The sequence below is a fragment of the Coregonus clupeaformis genome, chromosome 20 (genome assembly GCF_020615455.1).
Source record: "Coregonus clupeaformis isolate EN_2021a chromosome 20, ASM2061545v1, whole genome shotgun sequence".
Taxonomy (NCBI): Eukaryota; Metazoa; Chordata; class Actinopteri; order Salmoniformes; family Salmonidae; genus Coregonus; species Coregonus clupeaformis.
The window spans coordinates 56,483,143-56,504,203 of NC_059211.1; the positions used below are offsets into that span (position 1 = coordinate 56,483,143).

The 21,061-nt window shown below is 42.9% G+C and overlaps 1 long non-coding RNA gene across 1 annotated transcript; it reads left to right on the plus strand.

The window, feature by feature from the left end:
* Positions 1 to 5,317: 5,317 nt before the first annotated feature.
* LOC123481439 lies at positions 5,318 to 19,373 on the plus strand. Its single transcript, XR_006657109.1, has 3 exons — positions 5,318 to 5,373; positions 7,805 to 7,825; positions 19,344 to 19,373. It is a non-coding gene; the product is annotated as an uncharacterized LOC123481439 (long non-coding RNA).
* Positions 19,374 to 21,061: the final 1,688 nt, after the last annotated feature.

The window sequence follows — 21,061 nt, forward strand, 5'->3', positions numbered from 1 at the left end:
GAGTACCTAGAGGAGACGGGGCGACCGCTGCACCCCACACCGCTTTTAAACATGTGAGTGAAAAACACACGTTCTTTACATTTCCATAACCCACACAACATCTTGTAAATACTGTTATTGAATGAGTGGCATTCATGCAAATCTCTTTTTAAACATGTGTTTGAGTGAGAATGTACTTTAGCTAATGATGTTAAACATTTACATTTACATCATTTAGCAGACGCTCTTATCCAGAGTGACTTACAAATCGGTGCATTCAACTTATGATAGCCAGTGGGACAAGCCCTTTTTATTTTTTATTTTTTTTGGGGGAGAGAAGGATGACTTTATACTATTCCAGGTATTCCTTAAAGAGGTAGGGTTTCAAGTGTCTCTGGAAGGTGGTCAGTGACTCCGCTGTCCTGGCATCGTGGGGGAGCTTGTTCCACCATTGGGGGTGCCAGAGCAGCGAATAGCTTTGACTGGGCTGAGCGAAACTGTGCTTCCGTAGAGGTAGGGGAGCTAGCAGGCCAGAGGTGGATGAACGTAGTGTCCTCGTTTGGGTGTAGGGTCTGATTAGAGCCTGAAGGTAAGGAGGTGCGTTCCCCTCACAGCTCCGTAGGCAAGCACCATGGTCTTGTAGGAGATGCGAGCCTCAACTGGAAGCCAGTGGAGTGTGCGGAGGAGCGGGGTGACATGAGAGAACTTGGGAAGGTTGAACACCAGACGGGCTGCAGCGTTCTGGATACGTTGTGGGGGTTTAATGGCATAGGCAGGAAGCCCAGCTAACAGCGAGTTGCAGTAATCCAGACGGGAGATGACAAGTGCCTGGATTAGGACCTGTGCCGCTTTCTGTGTATAGTAGGGTCGTACTCTGCGAATGTTGTAGAGCATGAACCTGCAGGATCGGGTCACCGCTTTGATGTTAGCAGAGAATGACAGGGTGTTGTCCAGGGTCACGCCAATGTTCTTTGCACTCTGGGAGGAGGGACACAATGGAGTTGTCAACTGTGATGGCGAGATCATGGAGCGGGCAGTCCTTCCCCAGGAGGAAGAGCAGCTCCGTCTTGCCGAGAGTTCAGCTTGAGGTGGTGATCCGACATCCACACTGATATGTCTGCCAGACATGCAGAGATGCGATTCGCCACCAGGAGAAAATGAATTGTGTGTCGTCTTGGTGTATAGAGAGAATAGGAGAGGGCCTGGAAATGAGCCCTGGGGACACCAGTGGTGAGAGCACGTGGTGCGGAGACAGATTCTCGCCACGCCACCTGGTAGGAGCGACCTGTCAGGTAGGATGCAATCCAAGAGTGAGTAGCGCCGGGAGATGCCCAACTCGGAGAGGGTGGAGAGGAGGATCTGATGGTTCACAGTATCAAAGGCAGCGGATAGGTTTAGAAGGATAAGCGCAGAGGAGAGAGAGTTAGCTTTAGCAGTGCGGAGAGCCTCCGTGACACAGAGAAGAGCAGTCTCAGTTGAATGACCAGTCTTGAAACCTGACTGGTTTGAATCAAGAAGGTCATTCTGAGAGAGATAGCAGGAGAGTTGGCTAGAGACGGCACGCTCAAGAGTTTTGGAGAGAAAAGAAAGAAGGGATACTGGTCTGTAGTTGTTGACATCGGAGGGATCGAATGTAGGTTTTTTTGAGGGGAGGGTTGCAACTCTCGCTCTCTTGAAGACGGAAGGGACATGGCCAGCGGTCAAGGATGAGTTGATGAGCGAGGTGAGGTAAGGGAGAAGGTCTCGGAAATGGTCTGGAGAAGAGAGGAGGGGATAGGGTCAAGCGGGCAGGTTGTTGGGCGGCCGGCCGTCACAAGTCGTAAGATTTCATCTGGAGAGAGAGGGAGAAAGAAGTCAAAGCATAGGGTAGGGCAGTGTGAGCAGGACCAGCGGTGTCATTTGACTTAATAAATGAGGATCGGATGTCGTCCAACCTTCTTTTCAAAATGGTTGACGAAGTCATCCACAGAGAGGGAAGAGGGAGAGGGGAGGAGGAGGAGGATTCAGCAGGGAGGAGAAGGTGGCAAACACAGTGTAGTTCGACTCCTGCTGAAGACCACACTCAAATACAGTGGGGAAAAAGTATTTAGTCAGCCACCAATTGTGCATGTTCTCCCACTTAAAAAGGGATGAGAGAGGCCTGTAATTTTCATCATAGGTACACGTCAACTATGACAGACAAAATGAGAAGAAAAAAATCCAGAAAATCACATTGTAGGATTTTTTATGAATTTATTTGCAAATTATGGTGGAAAATAAGTATTTGGTCAATAACAAAAGTTTCTCAATACTTTTGTTATATACCCTTTGTTAGCAATGACACAGGTCAAACGTTTTCTGTAAGTCTTCACAAGGTTTTCACACACTGTTGCTGGTATTTTGGCCCATTCCTCCATGCAGATCTCCTCTAGAGCAGTGATGTTTTGGGGCTGTCGCTGGACAACACGGACTTTCAACTCCCTCCAAAAGATTTTCTATGGGGTTGAGATCTGGAGACTGGCTAGAGCCACTCCAGGACCTTGAAATGCTTCTTACGAAGCCACTCCTTCGTGCCGGGCAGTGTGTTTGGGATCATTGTCATGCTGAAAGACCCAGCCATGTTTCATCTTCAATGCCCTTGCTGATGGAAGGAGGTTTTCACACAAAATCTCATGATACATGGCCCCATTCATTCTTTCCTTTACACGGATCAGTCGTCCCTGGTCCCTTTGCAGAAAAAACAGCCCCAAAGCATGATGTTTCCACCCCATGCTTCACAGTAGGTATAGTGTTTCTTTGGATGCAACTCAGCATTCTTTGTCCTCCAAACACGCGAGTTTAGTTTTTACCAAAAAGTTATATTTTGGTTTCATCTGACCATATGACATTCTCCCAATCCTCTTCTGATCATCCAAATGCACTCTAGCAAACTTCAGACGGGCCTGGACATGTACTGGCTTAAGCAGGGGGAAACGTCTGGCACTGCAGGATTTGAGTCCCTCGGCGGCGTAGTGTGTTACTGATGGTAGGCTTTGTTACTTTGGTCCCAACTCTCTGCAGGTCATTCACTAGGTCCCCCATGTGGTTCTGGGATTTTTGCTCACCGTTCTTGTGATCATTTTGACCGTACAGGGTGAGATCTTGCGTGGAGCCCCAGATCGAGGGAGATTATCAGTGGTCTTGTGTGTCTTCCATTTCCTAATAATTGCTCCCACAGTTGATTTCTTTAAACCAAGCTGCTTACCTATTGCAGATTCAGTCTTCCCAGCCTGGTGCAGGTCTACAATTTTGTTTCTGGTGTCCTTTGAGAGCTCTTTGGTCTTGGCCATAGTGGAGTTTGGAGTGTGACTGTTTGAGGTTGTGGACAGGTGTCTTTTATACGTGATAACAAGTTCAAACAGGTGCCATTAATACAGGTAACGAGTGGAGGACAGAGGAGCCTCTTAAAGAAGAAGTTACAGGTCTGTGAGAGCCAGAAATCTTGCTTGTTTGTAGGTGACCAAATACTTATTTTCCACCATAATTTGCAAATAAATTCATAAAAAAATCCTACAATGTGATTTTATGGAAATTCTCTCCTCTATTTGTCTGTCATAGTTGACGTGTACCTATGATGAAAATTACAGGCCTCTCATCTTTTTTAAGTGGGAGAACTTGCACAATTGGTGGCTGACTAAATACTTTTTTTCCCCACTGTACATATTCAGAGTCACTGCTGTTGACGGAGACTCGCCTATACCAGAGATGACATACCCTGTTCTCTCATTGTTGCGTCTGTGCATTCGAAAGTATTCAGACCCCTTGACTTTTTCCACATTTTGTTACGTTACAGCCTTATTCTAAAATTGATGAAATTGTTTTTTCCCCCTCATCAATCTACACAGATATTTTTTGGTACCCTTCCCCAGATCTGTGCCTCGACACAATCCTGTCTCGGAGCTCTACGGACAATTCCTTCAACCTCATTGCTTGGTTTTTGCTCTTGACATTCACTGTCAATTGTGGGACCTTATATAGACAGGTGTATGCCTTTCCAATGTCAATCAATTGAATTTACCACAGAGTGGACTCCAATCAAGTTGTAGAAACAACTCAAGGATGATTAATGGAAACAGTATGCACCTGAGCTCAATTTGAGTCTCATAGCAAAAGGTCTGAATACTTATGTAAATAAGGTATTTCTGTTATTTATTTGTATTTTATTTTTTATTTAGCATTGATTTCTGTGAAATAGTGAAATATCTCTCATGCTCTCAACAGACCTAGTGCCAATTGAAACAGTGATTCCTTGTGGGGTCGCTCTCTTTCTTTCTCTCGGTCTCTCTCTTTCTTTCTCTCTGTCAGTCTGTTTCTCTGTCTGTCTCGTTCTGTCTCTGTCAGTCTGTTTCTCTGTCTGTCTCGTTCTGTCTCTCTGTCAGTCTGTTTCTCTGTCTGTCTCGTTCTGTCTCTGTCAGTCTGTTTCTCTGTCTGTCTCGTTCTGTCTCTCTGTCAGTCTGTTTCTCTGTCTGTCTCGCTCTGTTTCTCTGCCTCTCTTACATAAGCCATCCAGTGTGATACAGCATAGTTGCTTTTTGTTTCTATCAGGAAGTCATGAGGCCATTTGCATTGTTTTAGTTCTAAGATGTTGGCTTTTTCCAGTAACACAGGCAGTGTGTGTCGCGTGCATGTGTTTGTGTGTTATATAATGGGTTTTAGATATGTGTTAGTGTGAGTGCAGCCTGTGGCTATGGTTGAAACACATTACATTATCAATTTCCTGGTACACTAGCCCTTTTAGATATGTGCTCTATCTCTTGCTCTCTCCCCCTCATGTTCTCTCTGTGAGTCACTGTCCGTAAAGGCCAGATTGTTTAGAATATTCAAAGTGGTTGAATAAACAGGTAGTGTGGGTGGGGAGCTTTAGAAATCCCTGTGTCATACCTGTTCATTACCTGTGGCCCACCTGTGTTTTACTCTGTCAATCATGGCTCAGCGAGCCAGTCAGACGTCCCTCATTTTGCATGTAGACCTGTGATGTAATTCACTTTAGAACGTCAATGTATAGATGTGCTTTATCTTGCCCAATGCACTTGATTTACCTACTAAGTGCAAGCCCATTATAATCAAGCTCACCTATCAGTGTAAGTGAGGGCGGGCTCTTGTGTGACGTGGTGCTCCTGATTGGTCCTCGCAGGTGGACATCAGCCTACAGAGTAGCTTCCAGCCGGGGGATGAAGCTGGAAGTGGCCAATAAGAGCAGCCCAGACACCTACTGGGTGGCCACCATCGTCACCACCTCGGCCAGCTGCTGCTGCTGCGCTTCAGTGGGCTACGGAGATGACCGCAAGGCCGACTTCTGGTGTGATGTCATGACCGCTGAACTCCACCCAGTAGGCTGGTGCTCCCAGAACAACAAGACCCTCCAACCCCCTGAAGGTAGGGGCACCACCTGGGAACTCGCATGCACACACACACACATACACACACACACACCTGGAGCTGTGAGATGATATTTGATCACACACACCTTTACATGTGCGTTTTACACGTGAATATACACATCTTAGTCTATAGTGAATAAACACACCCTCTTCATCTGTGGCTTTATTGCTCATTTTTTATACTTGAGGAATTATACTGAACACACACCTGTAGCGGACTTTACTTGACATCATAGTATAATAAAACACCTGTAGCTGGACTTTACCAGACCTCATAGTATAATAAAACACCTGTAGCTGGACTTTACTTGACATCATAGTATAATAAAACACCTGTAGCTGGACTTTACCAGACCTCATAGTATAATAAAACACCTGTAGCTGGACTTTACCTGACCTCATAGTATAATAAAACACCTGTAGCTGGACTTTACCTGACCTCATAGTATAATAAAGCACCTGTAGCTGGACTTTACCAGACCTCATAGTATAATAAAATACCTGTAGCTGGACTTTACCAGACCTCATAGTATAATAAAGCACCTGTAGCTGGACTTTACCAGACCTCATAGTATAATAAAGCACCTGTAGCTGGACTTTACCAGACCTCATAGTATAATAAAGCACCTGTAGCTGGACTTTACCAGACCTCATAGTATAATAAAACACCTGTAGCTGGACTTTACCAGACCTCATAGTATAATAAAGCACCTGTAGCTGGACTTTACCTGACCTCATAGTATAATAAAACACCTGTAGCTGGACTTTACCTGACCTCATAGTATAATAAAATACCTGTAGCTGGACTTTACCAGACCTCATAGTATAATAAAGCACCTGTAGCTGGACTTTACCAGACCTCATAGTATAATAAAACACCTGTAGCTGGACTTTACCAGACCTCATAGTATAATAAAACACCTGTAGCTGGACTTTACCAGACCTCATAGTATAATAAAATACCTGCAGCTTGTAGAGACCCCAATATAACCTGTTCACATAGACAGACAGTGCAGCCTGTCCCAAGACAGACAGACACACACACAGCCTGTTATGACACTCTCCCCTGCCCGGCCCATGTGAGTCAATAAGAGAGTGAGCTCATTCTGCCTAGTCAAGCCAACACACAACAGTTGACTGCACTGTCCAGTCAAACCTGCCCACAGAAACACACAACTGACACCCAAATACATTCAGCAACTTTAATTCAAGGTAGACTCGGATGAACACGAGGTTGCTCATAATGTGATTTGTTTATTTAGCTTGTTTAGTTTGTTGAACGCACACACCCCACATACACACACACACACACGCTAAATTTAACCTCATGTAATATTAGCCACGGTAAATAAAGCAAGTCACCCTTTCTCCACCTCTACTGCTCTAACTAGCATGACTTTCTCCCTTCCAACCCCCGATCCTTCTCTTTCACCCCTTCCAAAGCTTGTCAAAATAAATGCCATCTATAATTTAGCATCTATAATTTAGCATCCTCCTTTCAGTGTCGTTCTAGAAAAGGTATTTTCACACCACGGATCATCTCATCCGACATTACTCACCCTCCATAACAGATTTAGTTATGGTGATTTTTGGGAGCATTTTTGTTGTCAAGGAGACAATAGCTGAATTTGCTTCTAATTGACTTTATTTTCACACCGCAATCTTTACCTGGTGGCAAATCTCACTTCGGGGGAAAAATAGGACAGTGTACAAATATATATAAAAGGCCTATAGAAACTGCAGCAGTGGGGGATAAAATGTGCTTGATTTTTATGTAGCTTTAATTGATCTTTTAACACATACACTGGAGCATGAGTGGCCACAAGAGAAAAAGAGAGTATCTCTGTGTTGGCAGAGACCTGATGGGGTGAGGGGACTGAATGGCTATGAAATGGACTCTGTAATAACCGTGCATGTTTAGTGGGTTAGATGACACCCAAGGGACTGGGTAGTTAACACACACCATTGCACACACACACACTCTCTCGTTTAGATTTGACTCAAGAGATGTTGTGTTTATTGGTTTGTCTATAATAAGGGTTTACATGAGAGGTGGACACAGACTGTTGGTGTGAGTGTATGTGTGTTTGCTAGCTACTGTATACGGCTTAGTGAATAGGGCTGGCAGACCTAATGTATTTGCAGAAGAGGAACAGGTGGGGAGTGGAAGGCTGTAGTATGTTTCACTAAGCTGGGAAAGTAATATTAGGTTAAATTTAGACAACCTTTCCTCTTCATGTTTTCTCCTTCATGCTATAATTGATCAAATTACAGTGATTTTCTCCTTCACTGCTATTTGTCATCAAGCCTCTTGCATCATGCCAAGCAAAGTGAGTGTATGCGTTGTGATGCGTGTGTGTGTGTGTGTGTGTGTGTGTTTGTGTGTTTCTATGTTACAGTTACCTTTATTTCTTTCTGTTTCTCAGATAACGTTTACCTAAGAAAAGGTAAGCAGCCCTATCAGTCTTCCTGACTAACTCGCCTGCCTGCCTGCTGGCTCTAGGTAGCTGTTAACTGCTAACATGGACCAATGTTTCTTCTCAGCAAGAAAAAGTTTAAATGGGATCCTTGGGACGTCCAACTCTGACGTCACCCCATCGAAGTTGGCATTTAAAACGGTTATTAGGGTTAGGTAGGGTTTTTGTTAAGGTTATGGTTAGGTTAAGGGTAGGGTAGGGGTTAGGGTTAGGGTTAGGGTTTAGGGTAGGGACGTCCCAAGGATTCTGCAAATCACTAACCTTCTCAGCATTGCATGTGTGCTTCCTTTTCCTCCTTCCTGTCAGCTTACAGGAAGTTGCTTCAGAGTTTGTTTGACTCTTATACCCCCCACGTCTTTCTGCATTGCCCTCTGTATTTCCCCATTTCTGCACCTCTCCACCACCTATTATTTTGGAGGGATAGATGTTAGAAGTGTGCTGGCCTCATTTATATCTGTATTAGGGGGGTTCTTGAATTACGGTGGCATTTGGGCATGACATTTTGGTAACATCAAATATACATTTTAGGTCAATTAGGATTTTCGGGAATATAGAGGCCACAAATTCTCAAATCTAAGGTCATCAATCCTTTAAAAATTATTTACAGTGATATGATTCATCATTTTGCTCATGTTATTTCCTTTCATTTTAAATTGACTAATACCAAGTGACACTTTGGATTTAGACACCAAATTATTAATGGAATCCTCAAATGTATGACATACTAACAGGGTGTGATATACTAATACGTTTATTTAATATAGACCCCTCCACGATAACAGTTTGCCACTGGAGAGAATGCTCAAGGTCCTTGTAATCAGTGATTTCAAGGTGGTAACACCAATAACATAAAACTGATGGACACACATTATACTAGTTTAAAAAAGAAAGTATTTTAATAGCCTTCCTTGTTTTGTTGATCTATACAATATATTAAATACTTTTGTTCATTATTCAAAATAATATATAGGCTTATCTATCTCTAAATCTCCAAACCATGTCACTACACCTCTACACGTCACCAGTGGGACAAGACAATTTGCTAGCCTCCAGTAGTTTCTACAATGCATACAAATAGATGTGTTTGCAGTATAAAAGGACCTACATACACACATTATGTGGTAGTCAGTCTCACTGTTGTTTATAGGCTCTGTCTTAACTGGAGAGGAGAGAGATGAGGGGGCAGAGTTAGAATATAACTTTAGAAACGTGTGTGTCTGTGTCAGTGGTGTACTTTTTACTCCATACATTTTCCCTGCCACCCAAAAGTACTCGTTACATTTTGAATGCTTAGCAGGACAGGAGAAATGGTCTAATTCAAGAGAACATCCCTGGTCATCCCTACTGCCTCTTATCTGGCGGACTCACTAAACACATGCTTCGTTTGTAAATTAGTGTTATCTATAAATAAATAAAAACAAGAAAATGGTGCAGTCTGGTTTGCTTAAAATAAGGAATTTAAAATTATTTATACTTTTACTTAGTATATATTTTAGCAATTACATTTACTTTTGATACTAAGTATTTTTTAAACCAAATACTTTTAGACTTTTACTCAAGTAGGATTTTTACTGGGTGACTTTGACTTTACTTGAGTAATTTTTCTATTAAGGTATCTTTACTTTACTCATGCTGCTTCACGGCAAATCCTGCCATCAGCATGACGAAACAGAACCGGGATTGCGTGCCCACTGGAGCTGCTTCTTATTGTTTTTAGCTGATAGAGTGGAACCCGGTGTGATCTGCTGCAATAGCCCATCCGTGGCAAGGACCGACGAAGTTGTGCATTCCATTCTGCACACCACTGTTGTACTGCGCCGTTATTTGCCCTGTTTGTGGCCCGCCTGTTATTTTGCACGATTCTTGCGTTCTCCTTCGACCTCTCTCATCAGTGAGCTGATGCCCACAGGACTGCGCTGACTGGATGTTTTTGTTTGTTGCACCATTCTCGGTAAACCTTAGACATGTCATGTGTGAAAAGCCCAAGAGGCCGGGCCGTTTCTGGAGATGCTAGAACTGGTGCGCCTGGCACAGACGTTCATACCATGCTCAAAGTCGCTTAGGTCACTAGTTATTCCCATTCTAACGTTCAATCGAATAGTAACTGAATGCCTCGATGGCTGTCTGCCTACTTTATATAGCAAGCCACGGCCACGTGACACACTGTCTAGGAGTGAACCATTTTCGTGAACGGGGTGGTGTACCTAATAAACAAATGTTTTCTTAATAAATAACAGTTAAATAAAACAGAAAGTGTTATTTGTTATGTTTTTGTCATTTTAAATTGTTTTTGCATGGTGCCAAAGTCAAGGAACAGCATTTACCATCGCAATTCAAGAATGACTCATAATTTTTTATCCTAGCACCGGTATACTCAAGTTTAGGATGTGCATATCATCTTCCTGTTCCACCAGTGTGTATTACGAACATGAAACTCTCAGACGGTTTTCCACTGGACAGCAGGTGTCTCAGCCTAGGATCTTAGCTTGTCTAGACATGGCTGACACTGCCAGCTCGGCACATTCTACAACAATTCTCAGAATTCACCAAGATTCCTACTCAGAATTACCAGTGTGTGTGTGTGTGTGCAGGGCTCTAAATTAAAAAAATATATTGGTAGCACTGGTGAAGTTAGGCGCACTACTCTAAAATGTGCAGTTTTGTCACACAACACAATGCCACAGATGTCTCAAGTTTTGAGGGAGAATGCAATTGGCTTGCTGACTGCAGGAATATCCACCAGAGCTGTTGCCATAGAATTGAATGTTCATTTCGCTACCATAAGCCACCTCCAACATCGTTTTAGAGAATTTGGCAGTACGTCCAACCGGCCTCACAACCGCAGACTTGTGTAACCATGCCAGCCCAGGACCTCCCCATCTGGCTTCTTGTTCAGTGTGATTAAAACACTTCGGTGAGCGGTTTGGAATCATAGAAATATAATGATTATTCTAATTCTATGGTTGGTGTTTGGCATGACAACAAATTAGGTAGGATTTATGACAGGGTAGGAACCAAAGTGCTGGTCAGTGTTTCCCAGGGTACCTAATAGCATTTGAATAAATGCATAGTTATATTAGACAAAGAGTTTAGAATAGGCTATCTGATTCAGAACCATGCTCTTTGCACAAACAACATGCTGATCTACACCATCACTGGTAGCAGCCTGTATTAGAGCTAACGTTGCTTTTGCCCTAGCTAGTGCATTTAGGTAAAGGTAGCATTAACGATGAGCTTTAGGCACATGCCAGTTTCCTTAGACTAACTAACTGGCGTTTTGCAAAGAGCAAGATTCACAAACTATTATTATAATAGGAGAAGATGTGGATTCATATTTAGAAGCAATGTGGAAAGCAGCATCAGGGGCGTGTGTGTTCAATAGCGGCGATATGGGCGACCGCACTGCCAAAGCGGGGAAAAGGAAGGGATTTTTTCTAATCAATTATATCACGGCAACAGTAGTTATCAGTGTTGTAATCTAGATCGTGTCTGGTCTGATCTGCCACTAAATGTCCAATCAGGCTAAAGTCGGTCTTCAAATGGCCACCCCCTTTTTTGGGCGATTTCAGTCAGGTTGAAAATCGCCCAGAAGTCTGTCATAGACTCCCATGTAAAATCTATTTTTTTTTCAAATTTCAGAGCTTTCAATACAATCTCTATGGGTGTCTGAGGGCTTGCACTGCACTTTCGTCATACGTAACGTAACCATGGACGTAACTAAGAAAGACCGGGTAGTAGCCTCAATCAATTCACTACTACTGTAAAAATGGCTAGCCTTCAGTGCAACTTCGATTGTGTCTTTGAAAGAAGTTCCTTTTTGTGGCGAACAAATCAAGATAAATTCGCACGAAACAATTAGGACCTCCCAGACCAAATTTAATAATTCAACAGGTTTCTACTAAAGGCGGAGAAGTCCTACACCCGAGGATTTTCCAAAAAATTGGTACTAACGAAAAAAGAACATTGCCACTCAACTGGATGAGGGGATACAGGCTAGCTGTCCACTCGCCACAACGATGAGGTTAGTGTTGATAATCACAAGTTTACTGGAGAACTGAGACCAAGTAGAGACTTTGGACAGGGTGGATAGGGTATAATAAAGGCAGTTTATTCAGAGGTAAAGATATCTGGAATCGCGCGTGCACGAACCCGTTCAATCAAACTCTTAGGGAGCTATACATTAAGCCCCATTACTTACATATCAGATAAGATAAATTGCTGCAGCTACATATATTTTACATCCTGTCCCTACATAGTTCACTATTTGCATCACTTACCAAAATATTACATGTGGTCATATATGCTTGGAAAGTGGAGATGCCATAGAACGTCAAAAAAGTAAACATTGCTGGAGACATTTGCCGTTTTTGGGAGAAGACATCAGCGTTTGCTAGCGAAGAGATTTGTTGTGGCAAATGAACTTGGGCTGGGAATTGCCAGGAACCTCACGATAAGATATATGCATTGCGAGTCTCATGATTCTATACGTATTGCGATTCGATACTGTGATTTTATTCGCACCATATGTCTGTTGCAGGGATCAGAAAGCCATGAGAACGAGTTTTGATCAGTCATGGAAATAAAAGTGCTGAAAACAAATTGGCTCCCAATGTGAAAAGATTGAGAACAAGCTATGAAGGAACAATAATGGTGTTTTGGTGCAGGTACAGCCAACTAGCGCTAAAATATTGCGATATTGTCAATACAGTATATCGTAAAGTATCACTATGTAACTCGATTTATTTCGCCCCCAATCCCTCAAATTAACGGTAAATAACTGAATTGTTTGCCCCCACATTTAGCTAAGATGATTAGCTAGCCGCTAAAATGTTTTATTTAGTTAGCAGTCGCATCTACAATAGTTTACTGTCAATAACATGTCTCCAAAATGACGTGGTGTCTCCAATTGTGTTGACATTTTACAATTGCGATGCGCATCCATGAGTATCACTTTCTGTAGCTCAGCTGGTAGAGCACGGCGCTTGTAACGCCAAGGTAGTGGGTTCGATCCCCCGGACCACCCATACACAAAAATGTATGCACCGCATGACTGTAAGTCGCTTTGGATAAAAGCGTCTGCTAAATGGCATATTATTATTATTATTATTATTATTATTATCTGAAGAGAGCCCGAAACATTGTGTGCTGTGCAGACATTTTATGCAATAAATGAAGTAGGTTGAATCTAGTAGTTCTGATCTTCTGATTGGTCCTGATGAGTTGGGCGAGGTCCCCTCCAGGCTACTGTCACTGTTGCATTGGCTCTGAGTCGGGTTCTCTGTCTTCAAATGTTCAGCCTAAGAGAGGGGATTTTTGTGTGTGTGTGTGTGTGTGTGTGTTTAACAGTGATGATGTGTGTGTGTGTGTGTGTGTGTGTGTGTGTGTGTGTGTGTGTGTGTGTGTGTTTAACAGTGATGATGTGTGTGTGTGTGTGTGTGTGTGTGTCCTCAGAGCAAGAACTCGTGAGTTGGAAGAACTGAGAGGCCTATACGTGGGTGTTGTCCTTGGCTGACAAGATAGGACCCTTTTGTCCATTGTTATTGGATAGGAACAGAACTTATAACCAGCTCCTGACCTAAATAGATCTTAGCACAACATTTTACTCAACATATCATATTCCATATTCACTATAACAAATATATTTACTACGACATTAGCAAGAACCGCCACATCCTCCGCCGCTAATCCAGTGTGTGAAGTTTTTGCGGAGTGTTTGAGTTAGCTTTGCGAGGCAAAGATGAAACTGAGGGCTCCACCAACCCTGGTAAGCCAACACTTTTGAGATCAGTCAATGAAATGCTTCCATGGTATTGACTTATATGCTGCCCTGTCTTCATGTTGTTGCTGGACATATCTTTTTTAAAATGTGTGTAGGTCACCTAAATCATCAGAAAAATTGCCCCCTGAGAATTTTTCAGGAGCCGCCCACTGAGCAGCATTGTTGTTGTTTTGGAACAATCTGTTGAGTGCATGCTGAGAGAAACAGGCACAGCGTGGAGGGAGCTGTCTATGTGCTGCCTGCCTGTTGAGTGACAGGGGGCAGGGCTTCAGCCTGTCTTGTTTGAGAAATGTGCAGCTAAATATTGTTACGCTTTACATTTTTCCAATTTCGCACAGCAAATTTCGCACAGCAAAATATTTGGCTGCATATGCAAGCCCTGTGTGTGTGTGTGTATCTTTTCATATTTGTTTGCATTCCTGTTTGTGTGGGAGCTTTGAGTGTATCACAAGTTTAGTCATGTGATAACAGCGCTGCTCTCAGAACCCCACAGAGGTCATTTGCATAATGCATTCGCCACACTCACTCCTTCCTGCCAGGACCTGCTAGAGATGAGGCTCTGAGATGGGGCTCAGGCTTACAGCTGTGTGTGTGTGTGTGTGTGTGTGTGTGTGTGTGTGTGTGTGTGTGTGTGACCTGCCTCTGTCCTTAATAGTGCATGAGTTAATCCTTAGTTGGCAGGAAGGACTACACACACGCATCATCCTGGTCAAAGACGAGCCAAGTTAACACAAGGCACTCAGAAAGAGCAGGCCAGGACTGATTTGATACCCAAATTACCAATCCTCCCATCTCCACCACCTGATTTGCAACAGCTTTGTATTTGCTTTGTGTGTGTGTGTGTGTGTGTGTGTGTAGTATGGTGTGGATGGGTGTAGTCCCATATCCCAATCTCATTTGCTTGTCTCCATTTTCAGAATGATTATATAACTAGTGCTGGATGTATTTAGTGTGAGACAGTCTTTTAGAGGGCAGTCTTTAGAGGGCAGTCTTTTTCTCTACCTAGCCAGGTGCTATTAGGTTTAGCCAAGCATGTCATTATAGCAGCAATTTACAAATGCCCCACCCCACCTACACACACACACACACACACACACACCCACTCCTCATACACACTCTAAACCCCCTTATGTCCTGGGGGCAGTAAATTCACCGCACTTACTGTAAACACGTCTCTGAGTTAATTCATATTTCATGCCTGTCTCTTATTCCCCTCCTGACTTCTCATCAACATGGCTTTACGTTAATGGTTAACATCATCACAAGCTAGTGCGTCTCCCCGTCGTAAAACACCTACACATGATTTAGCCTATCAGAACAGAGAGGTGTCTGTCTGTCCTGTTGGCTGTTATTCAGTGACTACGGAGCTACATTTCTGACTATGAATTACATTCACCTGCATGTCTGCTGTTGATTAGTCTTTCCACTTTGTGTATTTTGGCTTTTTTTCTAGAAGGTAGTTTGTTGTCAACAACCCACCTGGTTAAACAATGGGGTACTTACAGTGAGGGAAAAAAGTATTTGATCCCCCTGCTAATTTTGTACGTTTGCCCACTGACAAAGAAATGATCAGTTTATAATTTTAATGGTAGGTTTATTTGAACAGTGAGAGACAGAATAACAAAAAATCCAGAAAAAGGATGTCAAAATGTTATAAATTGATTCACATTTAATGAGGGAAATTAAGTATTTGACCCTCTCTCAATCAGAAAGATTTCTGGCTCCCAGGTGTCTTTTATACAGGTAACAAGCTGAGATTAGGAGCACACTCTTAAAAGGAGTGCTCCTAATCCTCAGTTTCTTATCTGTATAAAAGACACCTGTCCACAGAAGCAATCAATCAATCAGATTCCAAACTCTCCACCATGGCCAAGACCAAAGAGCTCCCGAAGGATGTCAGGGACAAGATTTTAGACCTACACAAGGCTGGAATGGGCTACAAGACCATCGCCAAGCAGCTTGGTGAGAAGGTGACAACAGTTGGTGCGATTATTCGCCAAATGGAAGAAACACAAAAGAACTGTCAACTCTCCCTCGGCCTGGGGCTCCATGCAAGATCTCACCTCGTGGAGTTGCAATGATCATGAGAACGGTGAGGAATCAGCCCAGAACTACACTGGAGGATCTTGTCAATTATCTCAAGGCAGCTGGGACCATAGTCACCAAGAAAACGATAGGTAACACACTACGCCGTGAAGAACTGAAATCCTGCAGCGCCCGCAAGGTCCCCCTGCTCAAGAAATCATATACAGGCCCGTCTGAAGTTTGCCAATGAACATCTGAATGATTCAGAGGAGAACTGGGTGAAAGTGTTGTGGTCAGATGGAGACCAAAATCGAGCTCTTTGGCATCAACTCAACTCGCCATGTTTGGAGGAGGAGGAATGCTGCCTATGACCCCAAGAACACCATCCCCACCGTCAAACATGGAGGTGGAAACATTATGCTTTGGGGTGTTTTTTTGCTAAGGGGACAGGACAACTTCCTGCATCAAAGGGGACGATGGACGGGGCCATGTACTGTCAAATCTTGGGTGAGAACCTCCTTCCCTCAGCCAGGGCATTGAAAATGGGTCCGTGGATGGGTATTCCAGCATGACAATGACCCAAAACACATGGCCAAGGCAACAAAGGAGTGGCTCAGAAGAAGCACATTGGGAGGTCCTGGAGTGGCCTAGCCAGTCTCCAGACCTTAATCCCATAGAAAATCTGTGGAGGGGAGCTGAAGGTTCGAGTTGCCAAACGTCAGGCTCAAAACCTTAATGACTTGGAGAAGATCTGCAAAGAGGAGTGGGACAAAATCCCTCCTGAGATGTGTGCAAACCTGGTGGCCAACTACAAGAAACGTCTGACCTCTGTGATTGCCAACAAGGGTTTTGCCATCAAGTACTAAGTCATGTTTTGCAGAGGGGTCAAGTACTTATTTCCCTCATTAAAATGCAAATCAATTTATAACATTTTTGACATGCGTTTTTCTGGATTTTTGTTTGTTGTTATTCTGTCTCTCACTGTTCAAATAAACCTACCATTAAAATTATAGACTGATCATGTCTTTGTCAGTGGGCAAACGTACAAAATCAGCAGGGGAACAAATACTTTTTTCCCTCACTGTATGTACTAGCAGTAAATTATTAGATTGTTACACTCATAGATATTAAACCCTGATATATGGTCTATGGTTATACTATTAATTCAGTCTTACAGGATCCCTGGAGACTTAGTAGATAGTGTGGTTTACAATGCCACTGTAATAATAATGACTAGATAAGCACTGTAGAGTTAGACTGAGAATAAACAGTCTAATTTGGTCCCATTAACCTTGATTAGAATCTGCTGTACTGCTGTGATCACATATAAAACATCCCTCCCTGCCATGATACAGGCCAGACTTGTTCTTTTTTAATAATCACTTTGATTATCTTAAATAAGCTTTTGAATTAGCCTTCACTGTCTGTTTACACAATGTCTTGTTGTTGGATATGCAAATCAGATATTTTTTGTATGGTGGATATTTATTTGGATGTCTCCAAGTATAGCAAAAAATCAAGGAGAGGAGAGAGAGAAGGAGAGAGGAGAGGATTGGGGGAGGGAGAAGACGAAAGATCGAAAAAGGGGAGAGGGGGTTCTCTTCAAAGTAAATTATGCAGTTATTGTTTTGTGGAAGTCAGGATTTGCCTCAGTCTATCGCCTGGAGGATGGGCAAGATATATATATATATATATATTTTTTGTGTATTATTTACATGCAAACTAGTACTGTAACTACACTCTGGACCGGAGGGAGCAGGAGGTAGAACAGAAAAAGGAGGGAGGGAGAGAGGGGAGGGGCTGAAGTTCAGATGGCGGAAGGGCAGCCTGCATTCTGCTCTGTGGCCTATTCTGAATGGCTTGATGACTAATCTAACAGGATCTGTAAAAATAGTTTATCTATTTCTGCACACGGAGATCATCAGGAGCACCGTGTGTATGTGTGTGTGTGTGTGTGTGTGTGTGGGAAAGAAAATATTCTGACAGGAAAAACACTATTATTAACCAGGGGTGGTGGAGAGATGTACTGGGGCAGAGAGACATTACTTTGTAACTGTATTTGCACCATGTATGGAAAACGGATCGGCCATGTCCCGAGATAGATTTGTTTGTAGGAAAATTAATTGACTTTCTCTAAATCTGTCTCATCTGGCTTCAGAGAATATACTAATGGATAATATAAAATGAGGGAAAAATACCTCTGTTCTCTCCCATAGGAATGAATTATTCTATTTGTTTTCTAAGTGTTGCTTAGCTTAATAACAGATAGCAGTGTAATCCTCCATGATATAGGCTACTGCTGGCCACTTGTCATTCTACGGTGACTCATTTCAACTTGCCCCAGTGAGTCAGATATTCTCTGAATCTTTGCGAGTCCAATCAGTGACTGTAAACCTAGAGTATTAGATGTATTTGGAGAGGGGTGAATAATTTGTCATTTAAAAATAGATTACTCTAGTTTTGCTTGAGAGAGATGTGTGACTTAGTAGAAACCACAGAGTTTCTAAACATCATCGCAAGACTTCTGGGAACAATTGTAGAAACAGACCAAGCAGACCAGGCCGGTTTTGGGGGGTTGAGAAGTCAATGAGAGAAGTAAAAAATTATTCCTTAGTTCACAAGTGTCAAACACAAGGCCTGCACAATGTTTTTATTTTTTATTTTACCTTTATTTAACTAGGCAAGTCAGTTAAGAACAAATTCTTATTTACAATGACGCCTACACGGCCAAACACCGGACGACGCTGGGCCAATTATGCAATGACTTAGGTTGTCAATTCATTTTGGCCTGCTTCCATAGAGCCCGCGATGCGCTGCACTACAAGTCACAGCAAGCACTGCCAATGTGCTGCACGCCAAATGGCAGTGTCTGGCCCGCAAAATCATTGGAGTTTTTTTCAATATGGCCCTTGTGCTGATTGAGTTTGACACCTTGCCTTAGTTGTTCATTTTCTTGAAAACTAAAAGCACAACCTAGTTTCGAGCCAATGTCTTACGTAGTTGAACATGGTATTACTCCAACCTTGTGAAATTGACAAACTGAAACGTTTACATTTTAGGGTGGAAAACAACTTTATATCGAAGGAGTGCGTTTGATTTGACGGCCTGCACATGCGCAGTTCGGTGCGAGACGACCGTTAAACCCCCATGACATGTTTCTATGCATGAGCTTAGCTAGCCAATGTCGCCCATGACATCGCCTACAAGTGTGTTCGGGGATTTCTATTGGAGAAGCACTTTCTGCCTATCTTCATACTGTACTGTCTTTGGTAGACCTGTGTATGCCTGTGGGAAGTCACTAGTCAGCGTGGAGTCAAAGTCAAATCAAGACCCACGATGCACCATGAATTATACATCACTACTGTTGCACTGTGGGAAACAGAAAGTGGAGTAAACAAACATGTCCTATGCAAATGAGCAGGAACCAGCCGTTTAAATGGCTCTGGAGAGGGTGATACATGTGTCTGCGTTCATGCCTGCCTTATTCTACCATACTCCCATTGTATCTCTCTAAACACCTGTTTGTGTGGACTGCTCTATACTGCAGTGTTCTGTAGCTAACTGTTTTCCACTGTTGTTCACTGCTTAGCCTGGTGCTAATAGGGATGTAAGTGCATTGTCATGTAGGGTTTTGCATGCACAGTATATTTGACCATCTATCTCTCTCTCTGTTCTGTCTTGTAGCCATCAAAGAGAAGTACAGTGACTGGACAGGATTTTCTCATCCAGGACTCTGACTGGCTCACGGGACCGCACCAGCAAACCTACTGGAAGGGGTGAGTACTGTCTCAGTGCGCGTTGGACGGAGAAACGAGATAGAGAAACACATTTAGAGCTTTAGCTAATCTGTTGAGCTCTGTATGTTGAGCTGAGGTTTCACCCCAGATAATACCAGTTCCCTCTCAAAGAGGGGAAATCAGACATACAGTGCCTTCGAGAAAGTATTCATACCCCTTCACTTATTCCATATTGTGTTGTCTTACAGCCTAAATTCAAAATTCTTGCTCTCACCCATCTACACACAATACCCCATAATGACTAAGTGAAAACATGTTTTTAGAAATGTTTGCAAATGTATTGAAAATTAAATACAGAAATATCTCATTCACATAAGTATTCACACATGTTAGAATCACCTTTGGCAGCAATTACAGCTGTGAGTCTTTCTGGGTAAGTCTCTAAGAGCTTTGCACACCTGGATTGTACAAATGTTGCACATTCTTTAAAAATGTGTATAGTTGATCATTGCTAGACAGCCACTTTGAAGGCTTGCCATAGATTTTCAAGCCGATTTAAGTCAAAACTGTAACTGGGCCAATCAGGAACATTCAATGTCGTCTTGGTAAGAAACTCCAGTGTATATTTGGCCTTGCGTTTTAGGTTATTGTCCTGGTGAAAGGTGAATTTTTCTCCCAGTGTCTGTTGGAACGTAGACTGAACCAGGTTTTCTCTAGAATCTCTCTAGAAATCTTGCCTGTGCTTATCTCTATTCCGTTTCTTTTTATCAAAAAAGAAAACTCCCTAGTCCTTGCCGTTGACAAGCTTACCCATAACATGATGCAGCCACCACCATGCTTGGAAATTATGAAGAGTGGTACTCCGTGATGTGTTGGATTTGCCCTAAATATAATGCTTTGTATTCAGGACATATAGTTAATTTCTTTGCCACATTTGATGCAGTTTTACTTTAGTGCCTTATTGCAAACAGGATGCATGTTTTGGAATATTTTTTATTCTGTACAGCAGGGTTCTTCAATTCCGGTCCTGGATGGCAGGAACACCTCTGTTTTCATCCTCTCCCTTCTAATCAGGGGCTAATTCAGACCTGGGACACCAGGTGAGTGCAATTAACTATCAGGTAGAAATAAAAAACAGAAGTGTTTCCGGCCCTCCAGGACCGGAATTGAAGAACCCTGCTGTACAGGCTTCCTTCTTTTCACTCTGTACTTTAGGTTAGTATTGTGGAGTAACTACAATGTTGTTGATCCATCCTCAGTTTTCTCCTATCACAGCCATTAATCTCTGTAACTATTTTAAAGTCACCATTGGCCTCGCTGAGCGGCTTCCTTCCTCTCCTGCAACTGAGTTAGGAAGGACGCCTGTATCTTTGTAGTGACTGGGTGTACAGTATTGATACACCATCCAAAGTGTAATTAATAACTTCACCATGCTCAAATGGATATTCAATGTCTGCCTTTTTTCTTTTTTTTTTTACCAAGGGGTTGAAAACTGTAGGGTTTGAGCATAGCCTGAAGGTAGGGAGGGGGTAGTTCCTCTTGCTGCTCTGTAGGCAAGTACCATGGTCTTGTAGTGGATGCGAGCTTCGACTGGAAGCCAGTGGAGTGTACAGAGGAGCGGGGTGACATAGGAGAACTTGGGAAGGCTGCAGCATTCTGGATAAG